The sequence below is a fragment of the Lepisosteus oculatus genome, chromosome 14 (genome assembly GCF_040954835.1).
Source record: "Lepisosteus oculatus isolate fLepOcu1 chromosome 14, fLepOcu1.hap2, whole genome shotgun sequence".
Lineage (NCBI taxonomy): Eukaryota > Metazoa > Chordata > Actinopteri > Semionotiformes > Lepisosteidae > Lepisosteus > Lepisosteus oculatus.
This window is the reverse complement of record NC_090709.1, coordinates 23,959,792-23,975,222: the sequence shown is the minus strand read 5'-3', so window position 1 is coordinate 23,975,222 and position 15,431 is coordinate 23,959,792.

Below are 15,431 nucleotides of genomic sequence, written 5' to 3'. Positions count from 1 at the left end.
CCCGTGTGAATATGTATATCTACCAATTCACTGACATCCCAATTAAGGCTACATTTTGTCTTGCCTCTGTGAAACAAAATCAATTTTTATACATACAATGTGCCAATAAAAAATAAAGCACTAGAAACCCTATTGAGCAGAGAGTCTTACTGTTCCCTATCTTCCCCTTCCTCCTCCGCTTCTACTTCAGTTTCTGGAGCAGCCTCTGGCATCTCTTCCTCCTGGACAGCGGCCTCTTGCTCAGGGCCACTGGAATACAGGTAGATTCTTTTCAACATGCTTTTGCATGATATGTTGTAACAATGATTTCAAAAATAAACTACAGAAGCCTTACAAATTAAAAATATCTCACCTTGCCAATGTCTCTTCAGGCTTCCCACGTACAAAAAGGCCCAAGGACTCCAGCAGTCTTACAACCACTGTCCTGTTTGCCTCACCAGACACGATCTCTATTCTGTTGTAATCCACGATGACCCCGTTCTTCAGGTGATTCATCATGTCCTTCCTCGCCTGTTGAGAGGCCATCCTGATCTCCTCTGCCGTGGCGTGCTTCATACACGCCCTCTTCAAGTGAGCAGGAAGCTGATCAAAAGTATTCAGGCACATCTTGCACACCAGGGGAATCCTCGCGGGTTTCGTTTGAAAATAAATAATATAATTTGTGTATAGAAACAAGCTAAGACTGATTTCTTAAATTATCCTTAATTTTCTCTCTCATAGTTTGAGCATAATGATTTTATTGTATTGCTCATTGCTCCCAAATAAATAATGGTTTCATAAAAAAGTGAACATTCTCATTTATATTCATTTGCAGTTTCACTATTGCAATTAATCTGTCTCCATTCTGCATTCATATCTACTAGAAAGAGCTCTCAATTAATTGAATGCCCCATTGAACTGGCCCTGATTATACAATGCAAGGAGAAGTCTTCTAAGCCAATACTTGTAACCAGAAAGAGGCTGTATTTCAATTATACAATATACAAAACAATAACATTTAACACAAACATATATTCCACAACTCAGCATGCACATGATGAGATTCTTGATATTTGATTAGTAAAAACAATATCAATGCACTGAGAGACGCTTAAGAATAAAGATGCATCTGCCTGACTGCATATTAGTTTTAAAAGGTTATCAGCAAATGCATTTAAAAGTAAAAATGTAAAGTCTTGCCTCTTGATCGTAGTAGTGATTCAATATCCAGGACCTTAGTCAAGTCTCAGAGTTACTGTACCTCCTGTCTCGATTGCAGGTGAAAAGTGAAAGGTATATTGCACTCAGCAGAAAGTTACCCCAAGCAAAGACTCCACCCCTCCCAGAAAACAGCACTCCCCTTTGGCAAAGCAGTGGGTGGAGGAAGGCTCTGCTGCCATTATCAAACACAGAAATTGTTATAATTTAATTTTAAACACATGGCTAAGCATGGGTTTAAAGTATATTCAACAGGGCAGGTGCATCCAAAGAAATCGAGTTTCTCAAGCCCTCGGAAAGAATTACCATTTCCAAAGATGTCTAATTTCAAGCATTAACATCCAAAGTACCTGTCTTAGCTGGGGCATGTAGTTTGCCAAGCCATCTTAAAGAATTACCATTTCCAAAGATGTCTGTTGTAAGCCAGGTTCAATCATTACCATCCAAAGTATCGGTCTTCCCTTGGGGCAAGAGGGTTTCCTGTGTGTCTAGGATGTGTACTTCCCTTAAATAAAGGATGAATATGGGTACCATAGGTATTAAATCTCTCAAAGCTCAGAGTTAAACTAAAAAACCCTTGGTGGGTGTGTTATAACATGGATGGGTATTTATAGTCCAGTGGCTCCTCTTTGGTGTCCCCTGAAGGCATTTTGAACCCAGCAGGTGACATTGATTTAGTTTTATTTGCCCCTGATTATGCAATAAAGGATAAGTAAACAGGAAGAGGTGGTATTTCGATTTTACAGTATATAAAACAATACATATATTCCACAGCTCAGCATGCACATGGTGAGATTCTTGATATTAGATTAATAAAAAATACCAAGGCACTGAGGCTTATTAATAAAGATGCTTTTGACTGACAGGACCTTGGGGCAAGGTGTGTAAATTACAACAGGCATCTTTGGAAATGGTAATTCTTTCAGGTGGCTTGGCAAACTTCCTGCCCCAGCTAAGACAGGTACTTTGGATGTTAATGCTTGAAACTAGACATCTTTGGAAATGGTAATTCTTTCCGAGGGCTTAGGAAAATCTATTTCTTTGGATGCACCTGCACTGTTGAATATACTTTAAACCCATGCTTAGCCATGTGAAGTAAGAGACAAGATGTAAAAAGGGTCAACTTAAGTCAGTTCTGCCTGAAAATTAGACTTCTAAGCAACAGGGGTTTATGGCAGGAAAGGGGGTTAACTGATAAGGATTCCAGATGCGAGCTAGGAACCCCCTGGGGGCGTAATCTTAAACTGACCATTTGGCCAGGGTCTTTTAACTGGCCAAATACCATGACCCCCTCCCCTTACCATAACACCGAATGACGTCTGAAGCAGCAAGCAAGGACTATATAACCTAAAAGTTTGTACCGGCACATTGAACAATACTTCGGTTTTGTTGTTTCTTGCGGGAAACAAGACTTCGGCTTTATTGTTCCTTGCATGCAATAAACTCATCTGTTTTACTTCATCTCGGGATCAAGAACCTTATTCCTTCTGTTACAACACATATATGGGATTTTTACAGTTTGGTGTATTCATTTTTATTTTCTCGCTATTACAGGTTGAGGAATGGGTGCAAAGAAAGTGTTGTTTCAACAATCGGCACAAAAATGGTCATAATTCCTGTTAAAGAGCACAAAACCTCAAACAACAGGTGGCTTCCTTTGCGTTGAGTGAAGAAGAGAAACATGCAAGTTGATGGCTACATTGATATACCCATCCACTCAATTCAGGGTTGTGGTAGAACTGGAACCATCCTGGCAAGCAGTGGATGCAAAGTACTGTATCACCCATAATGTGACACCAGTCCATCACAGGACTCACTCACACCATGGCCAATTTTCATAGAAGCCCATTAAAATCCATGTTAATACAGAACAAAAGACCTCCACTTGCATAGCTCCCATCATGTATAGTATTTAAGAAAATCTCCAATTTACCTTAATTGCATTTTATTTGTGTTTTATCAGCTGTTTCATCTTTACTTCACTAAACTAAGCTGTAACGCCCAGGTCAGCAGCTGTGAAGTTTTTCAGTTCATCTGCGGGAGAGCCAATTCACAGTCCTTCCAACGACTTGAGAAGACTGCATGAGAAGTAAACAGAATAATATATTACTTTATATTTCTGTGGGTTGGAAACAATCACAAATGCTTGCTTGTTTGTTTTGTAGATACCTCCAGCCATTCATTACCAGCCAGGAGGGCAATTGAGATGACCCAATGTGCCCGCAGAGAAACATTATAGAATACTGACTCAGCCAGCATCTGCTCAGCAATCAAAGTAATTGAAGGCTTTGCAGGACAAGGAGTTTAGTAAGCATCATCACAATCTCAAAATAAGTCTCTCACAAAACAATCATTCATTTCTTTTTTTTAACTTCAGGTCAAGCAATCAATCATCAGACTCTGGACAAGAATGCATGCCTGCTGTGGAGTAAGTTTGAATACAGTACACCTCTTCAGTTATTTTTTGACTGTGTTACAGAGACCTGTGATATTTTATTTAAAATTTTTACAACAGTGGATCAAGGCCAAGATCCACAACAGCAGCTGCAGGATTTACATGTCCGAAGATGGATGATGCTACAGCCTTTCAGCAGCTGATAAAGGTGTTTCCAGTGTTATTATATGGGCAGCTTAACAAAAAAAGGAGCATCTGAAACTGACTAGAAGTCATGACAGGTGGAAATCAGGACAGAGGAAGTGAGACTGCAGACCGTTAATGGCAAATTTACAAATCAATTATCTTCACCGACAAACACTAAGTTTGGAATATATTCTGAGGATTTATGATGTGGTTTTCCTTCTAGACCTTTACACTAGATGGCTATCAGGTAACCTACTATATTCAAAAGATGGACTGCTCAGCCAATGCATCAACAGTATCTGAAGTGTTTGAGAAGTGGAAGCCCAAGAGAGAACTGCCACCAAATGACAAGCATAGATAGAAAAGCATCAAATCTGGGAAGGCCTGAGCATCAGTGACAATCCTGTGAAGGGGAAGAAGGTTGCGACTTCCAGGTTTTCAGAAAGGAGAGGTGGTGTGTGATTATCATGGCAAGATCATCACAGAGACAGCCGCTGAAGCCCTAACGGCACAGATGGCAAAGGGAGAGAAGATACATCTTTTCTTTTTTTGATGGACCTGCACAAAAACTGTGCACTGATGCTCGTGAAGAACACTGTGCCTGCCTCACAGATATGGAGACGATCAGAAGAGTGGATAAATCCATCAAAGAAAATAAATACATCAAGGCTGTAAGAGGGTCATTTATATAAACGAACAGCCTGTCATAATCCTGTCTGTGACAAAAAAATGACATTGTTGAGGGAGAGGAGCTCCTCTTTGATTATAGCATTTCCAGAAAATCATTTCAAGGCAAAAGGACAAGCTCTGGAGTGGTTGGATCACTGACCATTTCCAAAACAGAAACTCAGTAAGTGTACTAAAGTGCATATTTTGAAGATATACATTTTCTTGTAGCTTAAAATTAATGTTAGAATTATGTTTGTGTTATTGTCTTAAAAATGGCATTTCTCATTCTCACCAGCAAGGATATAAGGAAGGGATATGGGACTGCCAAAAAGATACATAATTTTCAGAAGAGCATAGAAGGCAGATAACTACCCCACTCAATTGTTACTGCAAAGAAATGCCACATCGTGTAAACAAAAAAAAAGCTTTTGAGAAGTGAACCATTCTTGAAATTTATTGACAGAATCTGAATAGCACAGCATTCCCAGACCAGGCACTGGAGTTTCCTGCAGCATTAGATGGGTAGTCTCTTGATAAGAGAGAGATCGACAGAGTACTGGAATTCATGAGTGACACCTTTCCAATTCATCGAGAACAGAGCCCACAAGATGTGTCTAGAGAACAATTTCTTACAATTTAAGTGGTAGTTTCTGAATAGGTTAAAGACAACATGGCTCTACAGCTATCTTATAACTTTTAAGAAGTTGCAAAAGTGATTACCATATTGTCAGTGGTTTATATTTAAAATCTAAAGATTTGAAATTTAATCTGTTTCTTAAACCAACAACATTGTTCACGGGAACAGCATCCCAAATCATTTGATGACTGTAAATATGACAAGCTTGTGATAGTGTAAATTATACAGTGCAAAACAGTTGTATTGTTTTGGTTTTGTCTTCAACATAATCATATTGGTAGGCATGTTATTTTTATAGCAGCAACCTGCCATTCACCACCAGCCAAGATGCCACAAGGTACAAGAGATGACCCAGAAGTACTTAATGATGCAGAGAAGAGCATATGGGTGAAAAAAAGAAGACAAGAAATATCCATTAACACATGCATCTACAAATCAGAAGATGGGTGATGGTCAGCATTTAGGAGTGACACTGGAGATTAAATTAAAGTTCTTACAGCGATTTTCTGTTTGGCTTCAACACAAATCATACTAATATGCTCACATTATTAATTTGCACAAAATGCCCGATATTCAAAACAGGCCACGTTCAGAGGAGTACACACAACCCTGCCAGAACGTGGCTAGCTGAAGTGCGGCGGACCACAGGGAAAGAACTCTTGTCCACATGGATGTCTCTGCTCTGAAAACCAGTGGATAAAGGTATATGACAGTCTGTTCTCAGCTGTTGATTTTGTGCAAAACATTGAATATGAAAGATTGAAGTGTCACCATTCTATGAAGTTCAGACATAAGTATTATATTGATAAGCTAGGTCTGTTCTAATACCTGAAGAACTTTTATATTGCACTGTTTGCTTTGGTTTCCTTCACGGGCTCTGGTTTTCAGACATCAGTCCAAGATCATTGGTGGGTTAATTGGTTTCTGGTAAAATTGGCCCTAAGTGTGAGTGTGTGTGTTTGTATTTCCATCTGGCATCCTCAGAAGATGTCTTTGTTTTCTTTTCTTAATTGCTGTTGATTACTAGAGTTTATTTGGCATAATACCTTTGTGATGAATACTTTGTCAATAGTCTTATTTTAATCAACAATGTCAATGAGTTAGTATCTTAACCTTAAAGAACAAGCAGTAAAAAAAAAAACACTTCAGATGGGTTATAAGCTGAAGTTTTTGTAAGTGAACCAAGATTCCTGTGCAGTGCAGAGACCCGTCTTTAAAACATTGCATGTATATATGGTGGACTAAAAATTTGTCCAATTTTGTCACAATGTAAAAGTATATTAAACAGGTGACATACTCCATCTATAAAGATTTGACTAATTTTAATTCCATACTTCCATTGACTGTTTTGGAATATATTCCTTAAATTTCCCTGAATAATCATTGTCTCACAGAGAAGACCTGGGTGACACAACAGGGGTCAGGGCTGTGATGAATGATGAATGAGGTTTGTGTAGACTGGCCAGTGTCTATGGGGGACTGTGGGATCACCGAGGTTCCCCCAATGCCTGTAACATTGCCAGGGGGTGTAATCACCAACAAAGGCCAAGGTTTCCTTCATTGAGGGGTCATTATTTGTCACATCCCGGCTGGACAAGAGACAAAAGATAAGCCTTCCACTGTCACAGACAGAGCAGTCTGGGACACTCCAGGCTGGACTGGACCATTGTCTTTGGAAGATGGGGTAACAGGAGATGAAATAGATCACACAAGACTGTCAGTCCTGCCTCGCTGTAATGTGACTGACTGACTGACTGACTGACTGACTGACTGACTGACTCATCCCCACATTGAGAAGAGACAACTGGCTTCTGTGTAGAAAGCAGACCATTTCATTTTAACTGGTTAATCAGATCTAATGAGCTTTATTACCCTTGACAAGACTGGACACTTTACATCTAACTTCCTCCACCCCTCTACAAACAGCCCCACTTGTTCCCAGTGAAACCAGCCTGGAGCAGCAGAATAGAGGTTTTTGTTTCTTGATATTGTCTGCTGTTGTAAAACAAGTCATCCTTTGGGGATAAAAACTCTCCTTTGAGGCTGGTGGGTGTCTCCTGTGTTTGCCCTATATTTCCAGGGCTTCTCAGCTGAGCGATCAAAAGGTGAACTGCAATATGCTGAATTTCACACTGGGTTACAACAGACCCTAGTGGGAGAGTGGGCAGGGGAAGGGACTCCCCACAAAGGGACACTCTTATCTTTATCTCACATAGCCCCGCCTACATTAATGCGTACAGAGTTTGCGTGAGTGAGGTCAATAACGAGCAAAATCAGACCCAATCTACTGCTTTCACCAACAACAGCCCCTTATTTGGGGTTTTAACCTCCACCTATTACCCCTCAGACTCAATCTTTCTGAAACAGGGTTATAGTTTAAGTTTTGCCCGGCCCTGTTTGAGCAGAAGAAATAAATAATAGCGCTATTCCCGACGGTCTAGCACAGTAACCAACAACTCCAATAACTTTAGAGAAAGAACCCAGCATCAGCTCAAAAGGAAATTTAAATTTTAAAGTTTTTATTGATACACAAGCAATAACAACTTACACTATTAAGTTCTACATAAAATTAAATAAGATACAAAAGCGAAGAATAAAAACACTAGACAGTTTTTGTGCAAGGGAAGAGGTATCACAAAAAAAAGTTTCCAACATGACCTGCTGAAACATGACTTGTGATCCATGATTGCAACATGCTTGGGCCATAATGTCAACTCTCAGACCCTCTCAGTCTCTTTCTCCCCAAATCTTCTCCGGTGGATCAAAATGTAGTCTCTCAAATAAGACACAGTCTTCTGTATCACTGACAGAGGCCGAATTTTTTCCATTCTATATACCAATGTAGATCTAGTCTTCCATAAAGCTTCCCTTAGGCAACAGATGACCTGCCAGGCTTTGCTTTCTTCTGATTTCGATAGCTTCTCAAGTCCATATCCATAGAGCACTACCTGGGGGTCACTTATACCGCAAGCCAGAAAGCACCTTATCCAGCTGTTAGCCAATGTCCACACCTCTTTTGCGATGCCACAGTCCCACAGGACGTGCCGGAAGGATTCTTCTTGTCCGCATCCTTCCACTGGACACCTTGATGTCTTCCCCATGCCTCTCGAATGCATCACAGCCCTTGTTGGTAAAACTTCATGTGCAATCAACCAGCACATGTCTCTGTGTCTATTCAACAAAACCATGTGGCCAAACCTTTTCCAAACATGGCTGGGATCTCCAGCCACGAGGCCACGAATATGACATACTACATACTGCACCTCTACCCCACACAACAAGTTCCAACCTTCTTGCACTTGTCAACACATCCAGTGCCTCATTTTCCAAATTCCATTCCCTTAAAAATTTCTTTATGATAAAATATGAATATGGGAGGTTAAAAGCAACAGGTGCTGTTAAAGGGATCTCTAAAACTTTCAATGTCCTTAAATAAAAACCACACAAAAAGCGAGACATAAAGGATACTTTCCCCCTGTTCCCTACCGCTAAAGACAAATGTAATGATACATATTTGTATATTAGGAAAGTGAACAATTCAGGCATACCTTTTCCACCCATTTCCACCTTTTTTTCTACAACCACCCTCTTTACTCTCTCCCATTTCGACCTCCAGAAAAAAAAATAGCCCTCTTTAAAACCAATAAAACAGACCTTGATGGCATAAAAACAGCACTGACAAACAACAGTAATGGTAAAATTACAGTCTTGACAACTAAAACCTTGCCTACCATTGTCAATTCCCATAAACTCCACAGACCGATCTTGCTTTTGACTTTCCCTACCACCCTCTCCCAATTCCTACTCCCCATCCCATTTCTGTCAAAGTTTATTCCCAAGATCTTTATTTCATCTCTACGAATTGCGATTCCCACATTTTCCTCTTCACTCCAGTTTCCATATTGCATCAGCACACATTTGTTTTTATTCAGCTTGGCCCCTGATGCTCCGCAAAACTGGGTTGTCATCTCCAAGCTATTTCTGACTCCCTTATAATCTGTACAAAAAACATTTACATCGTCCATGTATAGTACAGTTCTCACCTCTTGGGCCCCACTCCCAGGGATTTTAATGCCTTCAATCCCATTCTCCATTCTTAAGGCTAGTGCCAGTGGTTCTATGCAGCAAACAAAAAGGAGTGGGGATAACGGACAGCCTTGGCGAACACCGCAATTCACATTAACCACATTTGACATGCTTCCATTAATCATTATTCTACTTCCTATACCCTTATATAATAACCTTACCCAAGTGAGGAACCTGGTTGAAAGCCCCATCTGTTGTAGTACTCAAAACATATACTCATGAGAGATACGATCGTAAGCTTTCTCAAAATCCAAGTTTAAGACCGCTAATCCAATATTCCTCTCTCTCGCATAACCTATGGTATCTCTAATCAGTATCAGGCTGTCCGTGATCCTCCTCCCAGCCACACCACAAGCTTGATCTGGATGAATGACTCCACTCAGGACAGATTTTAATCGAAGCGTTAAACACTTGGAAAGCAGTTTAAGATCACAATTCAATAAAGTTATCGGTCGCCAATTTGTCAGGTCTGTGCGATCATTCTTTTTGAATAGTAAGATCACAACTCCCGTCTTAAAGCTGTTCGGCAGTTCTTCTAAAAACTCAAATTCTTTAAAAATGGTTAAAAGATCCAATGCTAAAATATCCCAAAAGGCCCTGTAAAACTCAATGGGTAGACCATCCAACCCTGGAGTTTTACCCGTTTTGAAGGTCTTCAAACTTTCCATTAACTCTTCTACAGAAAGGCCTTTTGATAAAACGGTATCATCTTTTACACTCTTTGGAACCACTTTCACAAATGTTTCTAACAAATCCTTAGACACTTGTTTCTTTCCAAACAACTCCCCATAGAAATCCTCAGCTACAGTCAACATGTCTTCCATACAAGTTTGCAAAACCCCCTCTCGTCCCTTCAATGCTGACATTAGTCCCCTCCCTGCAACCCTTTTCTTGAAAAAGAATCTTGTACATTTTTCATCTTCTTCAAGCTCTTTCACTTTGCTTTGAAACATGATTTTTTTTTATCTTTTCTCTAGAGAGATTTAAAAGCTCATTCTTTAATTCTTTGATTTCCTCACTGAAGTCCCACCCCTCTTCTAATAACTTAACATACCTCTGCAATCTCTTTTGTAATCCGTTTTCAACCCTTCGTATCCTAGCCTGTTTTCTCCTCCCCATCTCTATGAAGAATGCTTTTGTTCGCTCCTTCACCTCCTCCCACCACTGTGCTCTTGTGCCAAATAGGTCATACAAAGACTGCCATTCCTTATCTTTCCCTGAACCTGCTCCTCACTTCCTCATCCTCCAGAAGTGAAATATTCAGCTTCCACACACCCTTCCCCACAGTAACAGCCTTTGGAATAGCAAGTGTACATGACAGTAAACAATGATCAGAAAAAAAAAACAGGGGTTAAGCCTGCAGTTGTGCAAGTAAAATCACGTATCAAAACAAAATCTATACGTGAGGCTTGGGTCCCATTAGACTTGTGCCATGTGAAGCCTGCCCTCCCCTGACTATGAAGTTTGAGGGCATCTTTCAGTTTAAAATCTTTACATACCGTTTGCAATAATATTGATCATTTATCAAATTGGACCTGTATCTCACCCCTCATTCTTCCTTCTCTTTCTAAAAGGCAATTAAAATCCCCAGCTAAAACCAGTGGTTCCCATCCCAATAAATATTCTCTCAATTCCTGAATTAGGACATATCGGTCATGTGGGCAACTCGGACAATACACATTTAAAAGTTTAAATTTGACATTAATGAAACCCAGATACAACACCAGTGCTCTCCCTGGTTTCACTACGAGGTACTGACGTACCTCTACCATCATATTTTTAATTAAAACAGCTATACCATCAGATTTATTCTCATTGGACCCACTCCAAATTGATGGGCCCAATGTCCACAGTTCTTCCATATCCTTATAGCTGTTTTTAAAAGGTAATCCACACTCCTGTAACAACATAATATCAGCATTTACCTTACTCACAAATGATAATATAGTCCTTGCCCTTAACTTGGATCGAATGCTTCTCACATTTATGGACACAATGTTCAGAGCCATACTTAAAGTTAGACCAGGGAAGACTAAAAGCTCTGGCTAGAATCATTCAGTCTGTGACACCTACTATACAGGCCTTTTTCTTTTTCCATTTGCTCTCCTTGCCTCCTCCGCCACCACTCCCACCATCAATAGGATGGTTCTCCACCTGCCCTCCTTGAGTCTCTAGTTCTAAAGCTGGATCAGTAGGATTGGAGAGAACTAATCCCATGGGAGAACCAGCCATCTGAGGACTCTGAAAATGATCTTCCCTCAGTTTTCCACTCAGAGTAAGATCACTTTCTAAATCAGATGTCTCAGCAGACCTTTTAGGTCTGCACCCTCTGTTCTGTACATTCCATTTGAACCGCCTTCATACTCTTCAGCTGGGGAAGAAAAAACAACAAACTCACCTTTACTGTCTTCATACATCCCTCTTAAATCCCAGAAACACAGAAACTCCGGGGCGTTTCTGTGAGTCAGTACTGGGTTTCTCTGTTCGAGGTTACAAGCAGAAACAATAAAAGCGCTGAAAGCAGGAGGTTATTTCTGCTCGTAGGCATAAACGTGTAAAAATACATTTTCTGATTCCTAAAACCTAATAAAATGCATGTACAGTAAGTCTCCCTTTTGTTCCCAACACACATAACTGAATATAAACCAGTCAAGTTCAGGTACTTTTCTGCTGAATATGAATACACTAGTTCTGGTGCAGCTGTTACAACAAAGATACTTACGAACTATTTTTTTCATACGAGCTATTGCCGTTTTTAAATAGAATCTTTTTTCAATTCGCTAAATCACACGAAACACCAACAACACTCATCGTAAGCATCTGATCAAACACATTCCTGAATTATTTAGTATTTATTTTTAACTTGTTTTATTTTAAAAAAAATATACACCTGTTTTACATATTCTTGCCATTTTTGGCATATTGTAAGTGGATTGTAACTTCAAATTGATAATTCCTGACCTTTATAACTGTGTATCATTTCTTTTTACCTTGTTTTAAAATGTTTTAATGATTTTTGCATTTTATAGAACTTTTTTAATATATTGTGAGCATTTTAGCAAAATTTTTAAATAGGACTATCAATGCTCCTGACTTTTAAACCTGTATTTATCCTGGCATTATTCTCTCCAACTGCAGATGAGGAGGGATGCATTTGATTTTTAAATTGGTTAATTTGGGGGGAAAATGTACATTAATTTCTTTGTATGTATCAACAGTGGGAAATGGCATTTTGGGATGAATTGCAATCTTTACTGCAAGGCCTTCAGACTGATATAGAAATGACGGGAGATTTAAATGAGACGTTTGATAAATCAGACAGGCACAGTACAACATCTAAAATGGCAGAACCCTCTAAAGTACTGAAATATTTTAGGCACATTCATAATCTACAAGATGTTTGGTGGTTACTGTGTCCTGCTACCCTTTCGTATTTTTTAGTGTGCATGAATGTGTCCCACTTCTTTTACTAGTTTTTAAGGAAGATTCTGAAATATCTGATTACGAGATCATGCCAGAAAAAAAAATGATGACAATTAGTAGGAAGAAAGATACAATGTATTGACAATGTAATATGCTTTAAAGGATTAAAAGGAAAATAAATAATTTATCTATGCAAACTAATTCAACTGAACTCCTCTAAACACTATAGCCTGAAGAATTGCCGAAGCACAATGTATCACTTTGGGTGACACTAAGGGAAGAGGAACACAACACTCAAAACCACAAACCACTTATTTTCAACAGCAAAAATATGCTTGAAAATATTTGACAAAAAAAAGAAACCTTACACGCATGGAAACCAATATTTATCTGCTAGGGTAGAATGCAGCAGAGAACAGTAGGGCAGAAGGTTAGTGTAACTCTATAGTGCATCACAGAGGCCGGTCTCTTCCCCTCATTATGCAGGCTGACTTGTTCACAGTGAACTGTCCTCCAGCGATAGTCAGCTGCAATCACTGACATCAGACATGATGTTAATACTCTGATACCACTTTGGCTGATTTGGTTAATGCGTTTTCCTATTAAAACAGGAGATCTTGAGTTCAAATCCCAGTGGTGCCTCTCTTCCTGTCTTGTCTTATAGAATGTATCACTATGGATGATCACATGCGGCTTGATTTTGTTAAATGCAAGTTTTCATTTTCTTTGTAGAACAACTTGCTTTTCATGAAATTCATACAGCTTGCGAAAGATGAAACACAGATCTTGCTTATCAGTGCAAAACAAATATCACAGGCCGGCAAGAATAAAGTCTTTTTTTTTTTACCAAAAGCTTGCAAATGGAGAAAAGGGATGCACGTGAGTCTCTGGGAGCTGTTAATTGAAAGGTTAGTGGTTCGAGCCCATTTCTCATTATTCTACTTAATTGGATTTCTTAGTAAAACCTTAACCCACTTGATATTTGCAGGAAATGCAGTTGTTTTGTGCGTCGAACTACAACAAGTAAACAATTGAGTACATTAGTCATTAACACTGGGAATGGCCAATAATGACCAACATTCAAGGAAATCATATTCAGCCATGGACTTTGACCTTCAAATGGCTGCCGGGAGAATTCATTTATACTCTCGTTGCACCCTTAGTTAAAATATTTAAAATTACAACACAGATTTGTTGGACAACTTGAAAAGCAAAAAAGACAGTTGGACAGCATGATTATGTTAGGACTGTACATTTCTATTTTAATATTTGTGTATATTTATCTTAATTTTAATATACATGTAACCATAAATGCTGTTCTATATATACTGTATATAAAGATTGTTGTATTTTATAATATTTTAGCAGAGGGCACAAGGGGGTCTATTATACCTTGCGAAACATCAAAGACAACTATAATAGAGGCTCATATTTTAATAAAATTTGCTTTAAAACAAAACCAAAATTTGTATGATATCATCCCTCAATATCGACGTTCAGTTGAAGGATTTGAAGAAGCAACAGCGATAGGTGAGTACATTGATTTTGGACCCATGCTTCCATCTGAATAATCTTTCCTCCTGGAAAGAATTAAAAACAGGTCTGTTTTGAGTCTCATTATGATTCTCTTCTGGATCTGAAAAAAACAGGCAAATTTGTTTCCGATGTATTTTTCAATTTTATCAGATTTTATCAGGTGAATGCAGTCGATACGTTCAAGTTTTTATATGATAACAGGACCTACACTTAGGGCTCAGTACTGATAACACTGCTGATATTGATGGAGTAGAAATAAGTGATGTATTGGCAGCTTTATCTGAGGCGAGAAGTCCTAGAACACCTACACAAATGTTAGGATTCAGAGGAAGAAATATTTTTCTACCTCACCCAATCCTATTGCATTAACGAGGCTGAAGTTGGCTGCTTATTCGCCAGCTTCGTTTCGCGTTTTTTGTTCCACCTTAAATTAGGCTGGGCAAACGATTTTTAATTTTTTTAAAAAAGAAATAAAAAATGAGATATAATTATGTGTTCCTGCTTAACTTAGACATTGCACGACTTTAAAACCTATAAAAATGGGTTACGAGAGTTAAAAACCACTTTTTATGCGCGAAAAATGGGTGATTTTTCTTCCTCGTGATCAGCTCAGAATCTCTGTGTACGCTGTAAGGTTTTTACTTCTTAATTAAACGTTTAAAATACACGAATTTCATAAAGACAACACACGTTTCGAAGAGAAAAAATCCCATTCTTTTCTCTTCCTGTTGTGTGAAACTCATCAGCAGGTCTTTTTTCCCCAATCAGAGGCTCTGAAAATAGCGTACCGCCCACTGCGCTCCGTCAGAGAGGGGCGCGGCACCGAGAGAGGGAGGAGGCGCGGAGCGCAGCAGCACAGAACGAACGTTCTACTGCCTGGAGCGCTTATGGCAGCGATCGCGTCTGCATTTATAACTTAGTTTTTAAAATTAATCAAGCAATATGAAGCATCTCTTTTTACTTTTAAGTCACTTAATTATCATTAAGCACAGCTTTCTCACCACCTAGACTACTTTTTGATACCATCCTTAGACAAAGCAGAAACTTCTTGTTCTGTCTAATGACATTACAAGTGGAAAGATTACAGAATTTAATCGTCTTTAAATTTGTTACGTTATACATTTTAGAAACGTTTCATCCATACAAACACCACAAAACTATTCTCGATTGTATTTCTGAATGGTATGTTATCACTTAGTTCACTGTTTGAATTACACCTAATTAAGAAAGTTAGGTGTTAGCATAAACTATTAGCAATCAATATTAAATTTAGCACTGTAATAAGTTGTTGCACTTTCCCCC